Source organism: Rhipicephalus microplus, chromosome 2 (assembly GCF_043290135.1).
Source record: "Rhipicephalus microplus isolate Deutch F79 chromosome 2, USDA_Rmic, whole genome shotgun sequence".
Classification (NCBI taxonomy): Eukaryota; Metazoa; Arthropoda; class Arachnida; order Ixodida; family Ixodidae; genus Rhipicephalus; species Rhipicephalus microplus.
In genome coordinates, this window is record NC_134701.1 from 20,798,080 (window position 1) to 20,816,214 (window position 18,135).

An 18,135-nucleotide genomic window follows, 5' to 3' on the forward strand; every position below is an offset into this window, starting at 1 on the left:
GGTTACCATTATTAATATATTTTTTCTGCTGCAGAACTTACGGTTACGAAGTAGCCGAGTCAATATGAACATCTCCACAGCAAAACAGATAGAACAGAACTTGAACGCGTAATACACGGGCAGTGACAAATTGCACAAATGAAATAAACAGAAAGAAAACCTGCCCCACTCTCGTGAGACCAAAGAGTCAATTCTAAACAAAGATGATGAAAACACCTCAATCTCAATGTATGCCTAAAATGTGCGTTGTATATTTTTCCTTTTACAAATATTGATTAATCGAAGCCACGCTGACAGGTAGGAAATCCAAAATGCGTGTGCTTCCTTGGTGGTCTAAACGTTTACGTGACGGAAAGTCTGGTAAGTAACCGCAGGCTGCTCAATGAGCGTCGTAAGTACTCCTCCACTTCCTGCAAATATTCTCGAGTTTTTCGCGACTCGAGCCAAGACATCGACCGTTGTACCCAATATACGTTTTCCTGCAGGGTAACTGAGCATCGCTCGTAAATTCGACGGTACACTTCACAAAGTGATGCTATGTCACGTGTTGCGTGAGTCGGCATGTCCGGCAGAATGCTACCACGCATTGCAACCTTCCCCTTTTCTTGACGCCGTGCTATACACCATGGTGTATACGTATATGAACATTATTAAATAGTTTCGTACACCATAAGCAAAGCTTGTGGGAGTTGCGGGTGTACCGTTAACGTTCGTTGCCTAATGGGAACAAGCGGGAATTAGCATATGACGCATGCGCAATGATGCGAAACGCTAGCGTATTGCTTTGAGTACGCTATTTTAAAACTCGTTATAAATTCCACCTGTCTTCCGTTGTCTCCGGGAAGCATTTTGTAAGCTCCTCTACAATGTCTTTTAGAAGCACGGTAAGGGTACTCGCGTTCGTCAATCTCGGTATCTATAATAATAATAATAATAATAATAATAATAATAATAATAATAATAATAATAATAATAATAATAATAATAATAATAATAATAATAATAATTTATTATTATTTTTTATTCAGTGATTTAAATTATCGTGCTTGAGAACAACCATTAGGTCTGTGTGGAGATGCGCACGCAAAAATAAAACAATAAAAATAAACAATAAAATGCAGTCTACAAAAGGAATTAATCAAGTGAACTAAACTATAACGCACAAATAAAAAAAACGCGAGACCTGCACGTAAGGCGCAGCACAGTCACAGCGAAAGCTAGAAGAGCGGCCTTTCAGCCTTTTCTAAACACTCATTGGGTAACTACTGCAAACAAACTTGCTGGGTACCTACTACGGCATTAATAATCATAATTACTGGGTGTTAGGTTGGCAGCTGCTAAGCTACCCTTCGTCATTCTTCTAAGAATCGTGCTATCCGCTGAACACTTGCACGAAATTTTGTGGCAATGGTTAATGCAGTAGCTGATAATGATAAGGAATTACGCCTGAAGTGGGTATGCACCACATTAATAGGTGATTAAGAAGAGAGAAAGAAATAATTAAAAGAAAGAGACAGGGAGGTTATAGGGAGTGATTAGGAAGAAGATTTTGTTGTGGTTTTGAGCATTGGATGACATTCGTTTTAGACCCACCATTACCTCTGTCTCAAATCGCATCTGACAGCCTGCATCGATCCCTGCTCAGATATACTCCTTTTTTCAATTTTTGGCTTTTATTTTTATATAATTCTTTTTTCAGTCTAAAATTACTTTGTGTTTGAAAAACCATAAGCCTTTTGATCCGGCCGCCCAGTTTTTGGCCGATCCCTCTTTGTGGGTGTGCGCCATAGTAACAAGGATCATCATCATCATCATCGGACGACCCACTCGTTACGCTATTCGCATTGTGTGACGCCTGGTTGTTGTTTTGATGTTCTAAAACGCTTTGTTACTCATATAGCGCGATTATTTCCCGACATCAAGCCTGCCTAAGGCAAGTTTGCGATTAAGAGCCACACTCCTTTGATCCCGAAACGCACCGATAGTGAAGTTTTAAAAAGAGTAACTGATTGTGATTGTGAAGGTGACGAGATATACGACGCGCACGGGTAAGTGGCAGTGTAGTTGGGTGTTGACTGCATATTACCTTATGAAAGGGACTGATAAGCGTGATGGTCCTACGAGACTTCAACGATAGAAGTGATAGCATCGATTTGATATCTGACATCCGTGATGCGCGCCTGTAATCACTGACGATGAAACGAGCTGCACGATTTTGTATAGATTCGAGTGAATGAATCAGGTATGCTTGGTGAGGAGACCATACGGGCGATGCAAATTCCTGCTGAGGAGAGACTAATGATAAGTAGGCCAGTAATCGAATCGTTGACCTAGCTTCCCAGAGATTTTCCTTTAGATAACCAAGTGTAATAGATGCCCTTGTGGTTATTTTTTCAATACGTCGTATGGTAGGACCAAGACAAGTCTGGTGTCAGATGAATACCTAAGCATTTATACATACATGCCTGGCTTACGGAATGATTGCTAAGCGAATAATCAAATGCCGAGTTGGTACGTTAACGACTGAAAGTAAGTGTCTTGCATTTGTCCGTGTTAAGGGTAATTTGCCAGGATGAACACCAGAAGCTGATTTTATCAAAATCCTGCTGTAAGGCAATATGGTCAGTACTAGATAAAATTTTATGGTAAACCGCGCATTCATTCGCGACTAACTTGATGTTGGATGCAATTCTGTCGAGGAGCTCATGGATGAAAATTAAAAACAATAAAGGGCCTAAAACACTTCCCTGTGGAACTCCAGATGTAACGTTACTTAACTCGGAGGAATGATTGTCTACGACTGTGAATTGCTGTCTACGACTGTGAAATGATGAGAAATTTCGAATCCATGATATTGTTGACGAATCAAAATGTAAAGAAGAGAATTTAGCTATGAGGTGGGTATGGGCTACGCGATCGAAAGCTTTAGAAAATTCAATGAATATTCAATTTCTCTAGAAACTATCACCCACATTTTCGTGTAGTTCATGAGTAAATTCGATGAGCTATGTTTCTCATGACAGACCATGTTGTTTAAAACAATTATTTTTTTTCTAAAAATTGTGTGGAGTTGGAAGCGATGATATGCTCGAGCATTTTGCATGGTATACTTGTTAGTGCTATGCGTCTGTAGTTAGTGACACATCGTTTACCACCGGTCTTAAAGACAGGAATTTTTCCCACCTTCCAATCATTGGAGATCTCAGCTGTTGATAGGGATTGTTCAAATATGTAGGGCAAGATAGTGCTAGAGATGCTGACGGTCTTTTTCAAGATTTTAGAGTTTGTGCCATTTATGTCAGAACTATTTGATAATTGAAGTTTATTGATCAAGGATGACATACCTTGGGAGGTAATGAGTATTGGTGCCATGTACTGACAGCTTACTTCAGGAGGCAGTGGTATATTAGAGTGGTCTTGTTTGGTAAACACAGCCATGAAGTAAATATTAGGCATACCTGAGCAGTCCTCCTGTGCAACAGTATTTCCGCTACTGTTCAATAACGCTATGTCATCATGGGTATTCGGAAAAGCGATAATTTGGCAAAACTTTCTGGGATTGCTTTCAATGAGGAAAGGGAGTTGGTGTGAATAAAATTGTTTTTCAGCGACACGCATTGCGTTACAGTATTCCCTTTCCAACGCCCTGTGTTTTTTCTTTTTTTTTTGCGGATGCGTTCAGACAGTCATGAAATGTGGTAGTCAGTACTAGTGCAAAAAATTAGCTGCCATAAGCCTTTAGTGTGGCGGAAGGGATACCATCTGGTTCACACGATAACGATGGTTTCAAGTGCTTGAAGCATGAACAGATGAACTTTGTACTATAGGCAGATCACTAGCTGTGCTAATAATATAATCAGGAGTTTTACTTGCGAAAAGCTTGACATGATTATGAGACATGCCAAAAACACTGGTGTTCTTTAGTTACATGCACTGTCGTCGTGAAACTAAGACACAGGGGACAACAATTGTGGAGGATTCATTGTAAGCGGCGGCTGCTTTTTTCCCCCGCAGAGTGCGAGTCATGGCTGATCCCGGGATCTGTCTAGACGGCAGCCATCGTGGGAGCCTGCAGAGCTGGTCGGCAGTTTCACGTCGTCGACTTTCACTGCCGGAAGGGCCCTCTAGCGGCCGCACCGGCTGTTCCTGGGCGTCCCAGCCAGGGCCGTCCGCACGGCACTCGTGAAGAGCCTGAGGGCCGGGCCTCCGCCGCCCAACGTAAGTGAGCCTCCGGAGATGCGCCTTCTTGGCGTACACTTCCCTAGCTTTTGGGATGTTAAATCCCAAAAATTGGTCTAATATCAACATCAAGAAGCTGACAGCAAGATTACCAACACGCAAAATGGTCGCTCATTTTGTCTTTACTTGAGTTAGACTTGAAATGGACGATGGCTTCTCAATATTGGCTCATTCAACTCCAACTGTCACAGTCTTGGCACTTGTCAAAAATCAATATCCATCAAAAATTCTGAGATAATTACGCACTGATAGACCCTAGGCCTACACTACCTTTCCGAAATAATTTCAGCAGCAAATGTTTTATGTGAACGTGGTCACCATTTAGGATTCACGATATTTAAAAAAACTTGACTGGTTCGCTAATTGCTTTTTTTGGGGGGGTGGGGGGGGGAATGTTTGAGCATCGTGTCTTTATTGTGGGGCAGGCACTTATTATGCGGCGATGGCGTAGTGGTTAGAGCATCAGCCTTTAATTCAAGAGGTCCGTAGTTTGAACTCCGGTGCCGCGCAGTTCCCAACCGAGTTTTAAAAAGAATCCGCGTGGTGATGGAACTGCATTAAGAGGCCTGGGGTGCGGCCTCATCGGTGACCACTGCCGGTAACGCACTCCCTCACCAGAGAAGGATTAACCACCCTGGTGCAGTATCTGGCCACTATCTCTAACATGCATACGCCAAGTAACTCACGGCCCTCAGAACCCAGCGGCTGCAAATCAACAGAGCACGGCAGCGGTCAGATCTGCAACGCTGCAGGGGACGCTAAGAATCTCTGGATCCGGACATGCCACCATTGAAACCTGAACTTGGGAACATTTAACGCTAGAACATTATCTAGTGAGGCAAGTCTAGCTGTACTATTCGAGGAGCTAGAGGGTGTTAAACGGGATGTAATATGGCTCAGTGAGGTTAGGAGGACAGATATGAGGCCTATACAGTGCTACAGAATGGGCACGTCTGTTGCTATCGGGGCTTACCTTACAGAAGAGAACGTATCTAAAGAAACATAGCTAGAAACATAGAAGAATATTATAACAATAATGAAGGGGTGGTAGGTATCGTAATAAAGTCAATAAGAGATAAAAGATGAAGGTGGTACAGGCTTACGGGCCTACATCCAGTCATGATTGCGCATCAGTTGAAAGCCTCTATGAAAACGTGGAATCGGCAATTAGGAAGGTAAAAAAAACACACTATACTATGCTGATAGGAGACTTCAAAGCAGGCTGGAGACCAGGCTGTAGGAAATTACGACATCAGCACTAGAAATGCCAGAGGGGAGCTATCAGTAGAATTGGCAGAACGCAATTATTTACGGATTGTGAGCACCTTCTATGTTACGGTCATGAATTCGCCTAGACTTGAAGAAGGAACGACAGAAACTGATACGCAAGAAGCCAATCAATAAGCAAGTACTGAGAAGGAAAGTACAGGAATTCAGAGTCTTTCTTCAGAACAGGCACTCGCCTGTTATCAAGGAAACCAGTCTTAGCGTTAACGCGATGAATGATAATCTGCCGAGTATCATTACGGATTGTGTCGTTTGAGGTACGGTAGTTAGACAGGACTCTGGCAAGCTGTTCCAGGAAATGAAGAATCTCACTAAGAAGCGTCAAAGCATGAAAGCCTCAAGTACAACAGAGAAAACCGAAATTGGTAGAGCTTTCGAAGTTGAACCATGAGCGTCAGGTATTCTATGTAACAGAGTATAACATTGAAAGAAATGAACATGCTCTGAAGAGCGGAGGAAGCGTCAAAGCAGTGAAGTGGATACGCGGGATAAGGAAAAATCAGCTGTATGCACCAAGGTACAAGCAAGGTAAAATAACTACCAATATGAATAGGATAGCTAAACTAGCGGAGGAGTTTTACAGAGATCTGTACAGTAGCCGGGACAACCATGACTTTAATATAAGAACTAGCAGTAACCCAAGTGACACCCCACCAATAATGATATGAGAAGTTAGAAAAGCCTTGGTGAGCATGTAAAGAGGCAAAGATTCTGGGGAGGATCAGGTAACATCACATCTACTGAAAGATGGAGGACAGGTTGTGTTAGAGGAACTAGCCACCCTGTTTACGAGGTGTCTTTAGTGTACCAAAATCTTGGAAGAATGCTAACAACATCTTAATACATAAGAAAGGATATGACAAGGACTTGACGAATTACAGGCCGATCAACTTACTCTCCGTCGTATACAAGGTACTGACAAAGGCAATTTCTAACAGAATTACGGCAACATTAGAATTTGACAAACCAAAGGAACAAGCACGATTTCGAACAGGCTACTCAACAATCGAACACATTCATACTATCAATCAGGTAATAGAGAAATGCTCAGAATACAGCCAACCACTATTCATAGCTTTCATAGCTTACGAGAAGGCGTTTGATTTAGTAGAAATATCAGCAGTCATGCAGGCACTGCGGAATCAGAGCATCGACGAAGCATATATGAACATCCTGGAAGAAATCTACAGGGGATCAACTGCTATCATAGTGCTTTGTAAAGAAAGCAACAGAATACCAATAAAAACGGGTGTAAGGCAGGGGGATACAATCTCCCCATTGCTATTTACTGCTTGATTACAGGAGGTTTTCAGGGGCCTAGAATGGGAACAGTTAGGGATAAGTGTTAGTGGAGAGTATCTTAGTAACCTGCGCTTTGCCAATGGCATTGCATTGCGGAGTAACTCAGGGGATGAATTGGAACTCCTGATTAAGGTGTTAGACAAGGAGAGCATAAAGGTAGGTCCTAAATTTATTCTGCATAAAACGAAATTAATGCACAACAACCTCGAAAGACAGCAGCGCTTCGAGGTAATAGGTAATAGTGAACTTGAAGTTGTAAAAACCTATGTCTACCTAGGACAGGTAATAAGCGCGGATCCGAACCACGAGTTTGAAGTAACTAGAAGAATAAGAATGGGGTGGAGCACATTCGCAAGCACTCTCAAAGCATGACAGGTAGATTGCCACTATCCCTCAAGAGCAAGGTATATAACAGCTGCATCTTGCCGGTACTTAGCTACGGAGCAGAAACCTGGAAACTTACAAAGAGGGTTCAGCTTAAATTGAGGACGACACAGCGAGCACTGGAAAGGAAAATGGTAGGTGTAATCATGGTCCTTCAATACTTTTTCGTATGGAAGGACCATGGTGTAACCTTAAGAGACTAAAAGAGAGCAGAGTGGATTAGAGAACAAAGCAGGGTTACGGATATCATAGTTGATATCAAGAAGAGAGAATGGACATGGGCCGGGAATGTAGCGCGTAGTCAGAATAACCACTGGTCATTAAGGGTAACTAACCAGACAAGGCAAGGGGGTTAGGTGGAGATAGAAGTTTAGGTGGGCAGAGGAGATTAAGAAGTTTGCAGGTATAAATTGGCAGCAGCAAGCACAGGACCGAGTTGATTGGTGGAACATGGGAGAGGCCTTTGTCCTGCAGATGACGTAATCAGGCTGATGATGATAATGATTATGATATTTTATCGCTCGTTAGAACATGGGTACAATTAGGCAAATTTTAGCGTACGTATTAGGACATTCTCTGCAAAAAACGCATATCGACCAAAATGCATAAGGTACTTCTATGGAACACTCCATAAGACGTATTATTTTAAAAATTTTTTTCCACCTTTTTGTCGCAAGACAATGTTCAGCAAAAGTTCTGGAGTTGCACGTCACCACTGTTGCCATTGGAGGCTCACCGATTCCGATCGACTCACGAAGTTCACAACAATCGATTCTTTTATCTGAAACAAGTGCCGAAACACGGAGATAAACCAAGCCACAAGTGCGTTCAAAGCCGCAGGTATTAAGATAAGGTAGTAGTAGAAGAAACTTTATTGTACTAGAGAGAACTAGGATGAAGGTGCGTGAGTCCCTAAAGTTCAGGGGCCCGCTGGCTTTTGCGGCCCACTGGGCCTGATCGAGCAGAACGACTTGGCTATCTCGATGCTTGCTCGAAAGCCAGACCTCCCACTGCCTCTAAAATAGGTTTCTCCCTAAACAGGGTGAATCAATTCCGTGTGGCCTGAGCCTGCTCGTCCAAGTTATGTGAGTGAGACACGGCCGTTCCCAACACCCTCGACATGTGTGTGGATACTGCGTTGGGTGGATTTTGTTGAGGATGAATAGACTGGAGTATGCGTTAGTTTGTCACCGGCGACAGTCCCTAGCTGGCTCGATATAATAATTTGGGTGTGGGGGCGGGCTGGGTTGTTGTGTTTCTTTTGGCACATCTGTGTGCTACACATCATTCTTATGGTGGTTGAATGATCGCAGCGTCAGAGTTGCCTCTAGTAAATGTTGTGGGAAACTCTACGCAACAATAGAAAGTGCGAAACGTCGGAAGTGATGCGCTGAAGACGACGTGAACATTTGTAAAATGCAGGAGACATATGGCGCAGCACCGTTCGATAATCCATTCTGTAGGAAATACGATAGTCAATTGTGGAATTGGCTCCTGCGTGGCAGACTTGATAACCATTCATAACTTTCGCCTTGCCTTGTTAACTGCGACACAGCTTCTCCAGCACGCTCATGGATGCTGTACAGCACTGAATAAGAAGAACTGACGAAACATCGCCGGAAAACCAACAGAAGTCAAGTGCATGTACGGGCTTGTTCTCGTAGACGACTAACATGCCGGGACGTGACACTTCACAGTGCGCGTGTGCTAGTAAGAGTGCCGGGTGGCAGTATGCAATGCCAATTTGAGAGTTCAATGGAGATTCGGAAAAACTAGTTTGATTACGCCCAAGGTGCATCAGCGTGCCGTCTACCTGTCACATATCGCTGAAAAGAAGAATGTAATGAGCTGAGTTGAATCTCGCAGTTCAATCCATGCACCTGAGTCACACAAGAAATATCGGCTACGTTTTAATGCGACAGCTTAAAGGCGTTTGTTTCGTGGAAATTCCGGTGTTAGTGTCGGCATCGTTGGCTCTGAGCGAAAAATCACCGTCTTGTGCGTAACCGAAGAAGCGAGGAAATGCAAATAAAATAAATAAAAAGCAAGTCTGGGTTCGAGGGGAATTCGACCTAGGTCGTTTGCGTAACAGGCGGGTGTTATACCACAGAGCCACGCGTCTGCTTGTGAAAACAGCGAAAAGAACTTCCTCTGCTTGGAAATATGGTGAAAGTAACTTTCATGCTTAACAAACGCACACGTCTTGTACACATGGTTTGGAGTACAACATGAAATATTGCAGTAATAATGGGTGGTCAAAGCGCCCATTTGCCGGCGGACGTCAGAACATGTGATTGCCATAATGACTTTATGGTTTAAAGCCGGTCACCCACGTCACAGTGCCTATTCTCACAAGGCCACGTAGTGAGTGTATAGCAAGATCGAAAAGATTTGATGCACTAAGTGTTTGAGGTATGCACGAAGGACAGAATGTCGCTATCACGTTCAACTCTCGAAGGCGAAGCTCAAGGAACCCGCAGTTTTTTTTGTTGCTTTCTGTGTCACATTTCTTTTTCTGGAAGAGGTGTGAGAGGTGTCAATAAAAGTCGGTGTTTTGTCGCTAGTGTGTGCCTTCTCTCTCTCTCTCTTTTTAAAGCGAAGGCTGTACTGGCTAACCTGTGAAACACTTGTTGGTAGCGGTGTTCCAGAGAAACACTCGTCGCGGAAAAACCAACATTCAAAATTCCTCTCACCCACAGCTAGCGTTCACCAAAGAAACGTAAATGAAACTAAATAAATTTTTCATCCTGAACTGCGGTCAGAACCCTGTGGTCACTGCGGTCTGAAAGCGACAGCCTTGACGACTAGGCCTTGCGGCTCTTTTTTTTTGTTATTGCCCTCACTTGCAGATATATGTAGTAACAGTACAGTGCATAAACCTGTGGGAACACTAGGAAGAAGCATTTTGTGCATACATAACAATCATAATTACTGCATGCCCACAAGGAGCTCAAGCTTCGTGAGCCACTTTGGCACTGGTTCTCTAAATTCACAATCTGCAACAAAGCTTGGGAAAACATTGACGAATGGGCTGTGTATTGTTTTGGGGAAGACGAACTGCCATGTGCTTACTTACAGATACTGCGCGCCCATTCTTCCCAATGCGAATTGATGTGAAACCTACGTATGGGTTTTATACATACCGACCTTCTCGAAATTCCTTGGGAAGCAGTGCACTCGCCACGGGCTCTAAACTGAATTATTTCGAGTTAGTGGAGTGCAATGCGTAAGGCCCATAACAGGGATTGCATATTTCAGGAAAATTGCCACTTCTAGTAAATGTAATTCCTCAGCCGTGTTTTCATGAAGGCGTTGTGTTACTTTTGTAGGGCCGTACTATAGAGGCTGTGGAACGCTGGAAACCTGTGATAAGACACCACAATCACGTTAGAAGAGAGTGTTGGACAGCGTGAAAGAAACAAATAAGGAAAGAAATGCAAAGTCGTAAGTCGGGCAAGCCTTCATTTTCCCGATGTGGTGGGTTCTTGTTAACGCGATAGCGCTAAAGAGCTTGTTTCACAGAAATTCCGCCGTAGACGTCAATGGTTGTTTGTCGTGAAAAACTAATTGGAGTCGTCCGTGAGCTAGAATTCAAGATCGGTGCAAATAAATAACAACTTTTTTTTTCCTCCGAAGGAAGAATCGAAGTGGGGCCTTCTATGGGGCGTGTAGGTGTCTATGGGCTAGTCAAAGGTCAGTCATGATGCATTACAGTTTCCAGTAAAATCGCCGTAGATGTCCGAAACTGAAGCCACTACTCACGTCTGCGACCACTATTTGACCACAGTGGGTCTTTCGTTTGCGGACCCGCAGTTTGCGGGATCAAATCCCGGCTGCGGTGGCTGCATTTTCGATGGAGGTGGAAATTCTGTAGGCCCATGTGCTCAAATTTGGGTGCACGTTAAAGAACCCCAGGTGGTCGACATTTCCGGAACCCTCCACTACGGCGTTTCTCACAATCAAATGGTGGTTTTAGGATGTTAAACCCTACATATGATCGAGGGTCTTCCGTTGTAGGATTGGCGAGAACACCCCTGAAAATTCTGACACGTCAAAAGGTGCATCGTGCCGAGCGATAATCAAGCAACAGGTTTTGAACGGTAACAAAGAGTAGCTGAAAAGTTGCCTGTTAATGCATGCTGGTTAGCTATTCGTTTTGTAGGATAACAACGAAAAGCAAACTGGCAGGTGCTTGAATGAAAAACTCAAGGATACTGTTATAACGTCAACACAATTTTTTTCCGATCATGTAGGCTTGTTTGCCGAGATTGTGGGTGCTTTCCACGCTCTGGATGCACGTAAGTGCTCAGTTGCTCCTCAGACAAGAGAGTGAAGAAATGGTAGAAATGAAAAGGTGGGGAGGTCAGCCAGTCCAAGATTAACGGTTTTCTCCCCTATGCGTGGGAACGTGATGAGAGGAGCTCATTAGACTAGATTGGTGCATTAATAATCAAAGGTGCACGCATAGAAACACAGTGGCGCATGTGTAAAAGTAAGCACGACATCACGAGCACTGACCGACAGCGAAAAGCGGTTTCTAGGAATGTATAGTTGCATATGTAAGATGTAACGAGTAGGCGAGAAGTACATAATATTATTGAAGTCTTTTTGTTTTTGTGATTATGCTATATATTTCATTAGTATCATGGTTATCATCATCATCAGTTTGCCTACGTCTACTGCAGGGCATCTCCCATGTTGCGTCGATCAACCCGGCTTTCTGCTGCCACGTTACATGTCGAAACTTACTAATCTCATATGTCAACCCCCCCCCCCCCCCCCCATCTCTGCCTCCTTCTCACACGCTTGTCTTTCATTGGAATCCAGTCATTTACCCTTGATGACCAGCGGTTATTTTGCCCGGCCCATGTTTATTTCAAGTATAATATTGTCACGAGGTCGTGACCTGGGCGAAGGCAGCAGACTCCATGTTCAGGTGAAGCTGTTTATTCCGCCGAACTTGTGGCCGGTAAATGAGAAGTCAGATTACAGCAACACACTGGCACTGATAGCGGCGATCAGAGCACCGGCCATCAATCTACTGACAAGCAGTGACGTGCGTCTACTTTTATACATGCACCGTCGAATATTCGAGCGTTATCTCTAGCGGGTAAGCTCAAGAAAAATCTGTAATGTTCGCGTTGTGCGCGAAATCTCGACAAAACGATATACTACACTGGAGAAGATTCTAGAACACGTGGTCGCGGTTTGCGCAGACAGTCGCTGACAGTCTTTGTGGGCGTAAGCTGAATATAGGAAGGGCGAAAATAAGAAGTGCTCGTGGCAATATCCTTAACCCCCATTTGTTCCTTGACCCACTCTGCTGTCTTCCTATCTCTTAAGGTTATACCTATCACTTTGCTTTCTATCACTCGCGGCGTCATCCTCAATTTAGGTTGAGCCCGCTTTGTTAGGCTCCAGGTTTCTGCCCTGTATAGTAAATACAGGTAAGATGCAGCTGTTATATACCTTCCTCTTGACGAATAATAATAGTCTACCATTTGTGATTGCAGAATGCTTACCGAATGTCCATTCTTATTCGTCTAGTTATTCCACTCTCATAATTCAGCTCTGCGGTTACTACCAGTCCTAGGTAAACGTACTCCTTCACAACTTTCAGTGTATCGCCATCGCCACCTATTGCAAAACACTGTTCTCGGGTGAGACTGTCGCAGTTTATGCATACTACGTTTCGGGCCTACTCTCCTACTTTCCGCGTCCAGTTTAGTAATGATGAGTTGTGATTTGTTCACTGAATGACTCATAGTTAGAATGTCATTAGCGAACTCGCAGCTTACTATGATACCCTTAATTAACTCTTATGTCTAACTACGTATATTTTATTTGCTGCTACAAATAAAATGTGCTGTGGAGCAGCGCTTTTTCCTGTCTTCTGCGCTGTTTCTTCTGTTGTTGTTACAGGGTAGTCTGCGTATTCATGAATTGCTTACAAATGAGAGTGACGATCTTTTTCTAGCGAGATGTGTTACGAGATCGCAACAAGGCCCAATTTTGGCGCCGTTGTTTGCCGCCGCCGTTGCCGTTTTCCGAGAATAAAACGGCATTCGAACCCGGGCCCTCTGCGCGGCAGACCAGTATTCTGCCATTGAGCCAAGTTTGTGGTTGAAACTCTGTTGCAAAGCGACCCTATGTAGGCTTTATGTCGGATAATAAATCAGGTCATCATGTGTAATATCCATTATGGGAGAGTAAAGCAGCAACAAGGCGGCACACAATAGAAATCATGTTATTAGTGCGTCGTTACGTGCTTAGAAGTCTTTACAGCAGTGTGATACGTAATTCTTATTGCTGTCAGCCACTGCATCAGCAAATTTTACCTGATGCCTTATAGGTATGTAGTGAGCACCGCGCTTTTCCGCTTTTCAAAGAATGACGAACGCTGGTTCCCTACTTCCGAATAATGATGATGCTTTTTGGTGTAGTGAGTATTTGGGAAGTATACCTGTACAAGTTTTCCCAAAAGCATTTAAAAGCGCTCTAGAAATCTCGCTCTTTCAGCCTTCGCCATGACTGTGCTGAAAGTTCCACGGGAACCTGGCGGGTTTCGCGAATGAACTATAGATCATGTTTATTTATTATTTTGCACATACTTAGTTTCGCCTATTAGTTAAAATTCCACTCAATGGCGTTATTTTGAAATAGCAGAGTAATTTTTGTGTGCCTGAACAGTCTGAGGGACTCTTATGGAAGCCGCTCGTCGTTTCGCAACTCGTACCGATTCTGAAACATTGTTTTTAAGCTAACTTCATCTTTTCTGTTTGCTTCACGTCGAGTGTCCATCTTTTTTTACAGTGAACTCTCCCAAAGAGACGCATGACCCACAAATTCGCTCCTCGGCGTTCATTGGTAATTTGCCTCGAAATCTGGCGAAAGTGGCGCCATCTCGAGTGTGACGTTGGTTTGTGGACTCCGCTGTCAACCACGCTGCATGCAGTAACCACAGTTCCTGAACGCGGATCGTCTGCTTTTGGTGGAAATTTTGTCATACAAACGGCCTTGCAAGGGTCAACTGACACTCATAACGAATGTTTTCGAGTGTAATTATGAATTTGCTTCATTTGCAGCCCGATTGACAGGCCCGAGAAACCTCCCAGAGTGCCGATGAGCACGCCAAAGCCGCCGACTGTATTGCTGTTAAGAAAGTGAAACTGTGTGCGAGTGCAGAAGCGCACAAAACTGGGTGAGTTGGTTGGGATTCATGATGAAAAAAAAAAACACTTCAAGAAACACAACACAAAACACAGAAAAGCGCTGCACGAACAACTGACATCTTTATTACAGTTGCTAGTTCAGCGCTTGTCCTGTGCCCTCCTTCTTTCGTTAGTCGTCCTTTGCGTGGCCTTTGTTTACGTTATTTGTGAGTGTTCTCGCTCGTCATCTGCAGTTTCTGCTGTGCGATTCTAATTAGTTCGGGCGTTTGTTTCGAAATTTTAAAACGCGTCACCTTTTTCCAGCATCTACAAGCATGTAGATACAGCTAGTGAAACGTCGCGGTGTCTCGTCGATTGCGCGGTGGTGTACGACGTAGAACACGCTGTTTAATGTGCGCAGCCGACGGCGGCAATTGATCATCGTCGGTGCTCTAGTCCTAGAAACACGTGGACTTGCGAACCCGCCACACAAAGTTCCCGTTGTGATCGAGGGCTGCGCACTGATGAAGTACTTCTCTGTACCTTATAGTGTGCTTCGTCCGCATGTGAAAAGGACGCTAGCTTTCCCAACAGTCTTCAAGAGAAGAGCTCGCGTGCCCCTTTTCTCAGGATATTTTTTCTACAGTGCAAAGAGTGACAGTAAACACGAGGATATCTGTGAGAATCGCTGATTGCTGCAACTTTGGCATTCTCAAAAAACTGCAGAGCAGCTGTTTAAATTGCTGCTTCGGCAGTGAATCACACGTTCATGGCATCTACTAGAAATACACAGCAGCATCACATTCCCAAATTTGAGATCATCGGGCTTGGATTGCAGTTATTGGTCTCGGCAGGGTGCAAGCGCCTCTTGTATCGCACTAAGAGGTGTCTTGAGGGGTAGGTGCTGGTGTGTTCGGGATGGGGGCAAGTTCCGCCTTATTAAGGAAAAAAAAAAACTTCGACCTGGAGTTTGTCTCAGTAATGTTTATTCAATGATAGCGACATCAATGCCCCGCCGCGGTGGTCTAGTGGCTAAGGTACTCGGCTGCTGACCCGCAGGTCGCGGGTTCGATTGCCGGCTGCGGCGGCTGCATTTTCGATGGAGGCGGAAATGTTGTAGGCCCGTGTACTCAGATTTGGGTGCACGTTAAAGAACCCCAGGTGGTCAAAATTTCCGGAGCCCTCCACTACGGCGTCTCTCATAATCAAATGGTGGTTTTGGGACGTTAAACCCCACAAATCAATCAATCAATCAATCAATCAATCAATCAATCAATCAATCAATCAATGATAGCGACATCATGAAGTAGTTCATATATTAAGAGTGCTGCTTCTTATGCTATTACCACACAGGGCTGTTGCTCGGCTATCAGAATATAACAAATAGCTGTCGCTGATTGTATATCGTGCTCAGGGCCACAAAAACTATGGTGACAACCTTTAATGAATGTGCACTAAACAGCGACAGCAGGTGTTGCTTATGAATTTATGGTAAGCAGTGCGCTAGACGCGTGCTTGTTCTGATCAGTAAACTGTGTATGCACGTGTACGTACACCAACCAAATAAAGCTGTAGTGTGATGTACTGCGCCGCTCATCTGCGCCCACAAGGCACGCTTACCCAAGACCATTTAGAGGCCGCGTCGTCGGTTTTCTGTCTAGGGCCTTCACGGTAGGTTTTGGGCCGGCATCTCACCTGCTGTAAGTCGCCTACGCCTTTGGCCTGTGTGCAATGAATGGCAGAAATATGTTTGCACGTTTACTGAGAACTGGAGCGTAAGGCGCGTATAGCAAAAATAACTCTCAGCGAAGTTATTGCTGAAGACGGTCGATGAGGGCGTGGGGCACTTTCCCTCTCCGAGTTTGACTATTTACTTCTTCCTCAGCTTCGGGCCTTGGGATAGTTGTGAAAGCTAACGCCATTTTCACGGGTGAGTGATCATATAGAGGTAGACATCAGCACTCCATCATTGCGCAGCGCTCGCCGCGCAGACAAGCGGCCGCAGTTTTAAGAAACAAAGCGCTGTGCTATTAAAATGAACGTTAAATGCGGGCACTTACGGTTGTTATAAAAACGTTCGTAGCCAGCCCACCAAAAATAACCAATTAAGTTGCTTCTTTAACGAGTTTTACTACAACGGTGGTTTCTATACGGCGCCGCACCTCGAAGGCGCGCGAATTCTTGAACTAACGTCATACAAGCGCGGCTCGCAGCACCGCCATCGGTCGTACACCAGGCCGATTGCAGTGATACGCTAGCGGGTATCGTCACTTAAACGTCGTCAGCAGGTGCAATATGTATGCGAATTTTCATATTGGCGCTCAGAATTTATTGTAAAGATCATGCATAGTGACATTTTTAGGCGATATTCTCGTGCGTAGAGAGATAGAGACAAAAGAGAGAAATACTCTCAGGCAACTACCAAAGTTTTCCTGACTATGCAGCGCCATTTAAGTAAACCATCTGACCAGCATGGCTTCGCGAGTTCATCACGTGCCGTCGAATAAGTGCCCTCCGCAAGACTTCTAGGAGGAGAAAGGGGATGGTCAGAGCATACGGGCATCCTCCTCTACAGGTGAGCGTGACCTGCGTACAGTGTTCCAGTACGTATTTCGATTTTAAGCTCGCAGGCTTCGCATTCCGGGACTATAGTTTTACAAACGACATACTAGATGTGGAAGAAGAGGCTCGATGCATGTTGTGGTAGTGGTTAGAAGATGAGAAAATGGACCTAATTTCTGCAACCCGGTCGGGAGCACGGCGCAGTGCCTAATGTGAGTGAGTACGAGAGAGAGCAGCACGTTTTTTGCTTCCCTCTGAGGAGCCATCCCGCCAAAAGAGGTCTGGGTCCCGCAGCGGTGTAGCGGAGGTGTGCCGTGGCGGTTGCCCGTGGCAACGCCAGGTATGCGGCCGCTCAATAGCGCCTTGACCGACTGACCGACAGCGCCGCTGGGGGGAGGGGAACGACGCGAGGGTCACCAGGCTTCGAGGGTCACGTCGCGCAGAGTAGGAGACGTGATTGTGCGAGAGCTTTGTCGCGCTACCAATAATATTGGACCGCGTGTGAAGAATGTGCTATCATGACTGTCAGTGAGTTGCACAATATATGCCTCCGCGGAGGGGGAGGTGGTAGCTGTGTCTCCGCTCTTCTAACATTCAGCAAAAGTAATGCAAACTTCAGATGTTTCGCAGTCGGATTCGCAACTGTATGTTTTGGGCAGACACCTCTTCATGTCAGCACTTCAGTAGGATGTAGATGTGTAGGCCCCTTGCTAGTCCAGCCTTCAATTCGTAACGGTTTGTTTGCCACTGTATATTTTCACGAACGTTTCCTCCAGTGGACCATAATTCGCCAAAGTAATAAGTAAACTGAGGTTGGTAGATCTTGCGTCATCTTACGTCATCTCCCACCTCCACCCCCCACTTTCTTTCGCCTCAATGTGACATGCAATCTAATATTACTGCATCATCACTACTGTGTAATGCAATATCAACTGCGTGCGCAATCTATCTAATTGTTTGTAGTCTTACTTAACTACTATGAGCAATAAATGTGCACGAATAATTCTGTGTTTCATGTGTTTACCCGTGTTTTAAATGCGAAGAGTTTCCGAACGAACTTCGGCGACTTGGAGCGTATCAATAAAAATATTCATCCCGCCTACGACTTTACCTCTCCTGGCCCTTTCAATAATAGTATCGATACCAAAATTTGCATGGCATCACATGACTGTAGGACGAACATAATCGACTTGTCATAACATGAAAATAT

At 44.6% G+C, this 18,135-nt stretch overlaps 2 protein-coding genes across 10 annotated transcripts in view; one reads left to right on the top strand and one right to left on the bottom strand.

Moving 5' to 3' along the window:
• Positions 1–18,135, bottom strand: part of LOC119169183 (pseudouridine-5'-phosphate glycosidase) — a 2,087,124-nt gene that overhangs the window by 1,360,190 nt on the left and 708,799 nt on the right. The window lies entirely within an intron of this gene.
• Positions 1–18,135, top strand: part of LOC119169934 (CD151 antigen) — a 316,886-nt gene that overhangs the window by 192,594 nt on the left and 106,157 nt on the right. For all 4 annotated transcript variants that reach the window (XM_075886276.1, XM_075886277.1, XM_037420930.2 and 1 more), the window contains one exon: positions 4,015–4,218. The gene's annotated coding sequence lies outside the window, so the exon portion shown is untranslated. The remainder of the gene's footprint in view (positions 1–4,014; positions 4,219–18,135) is intronic.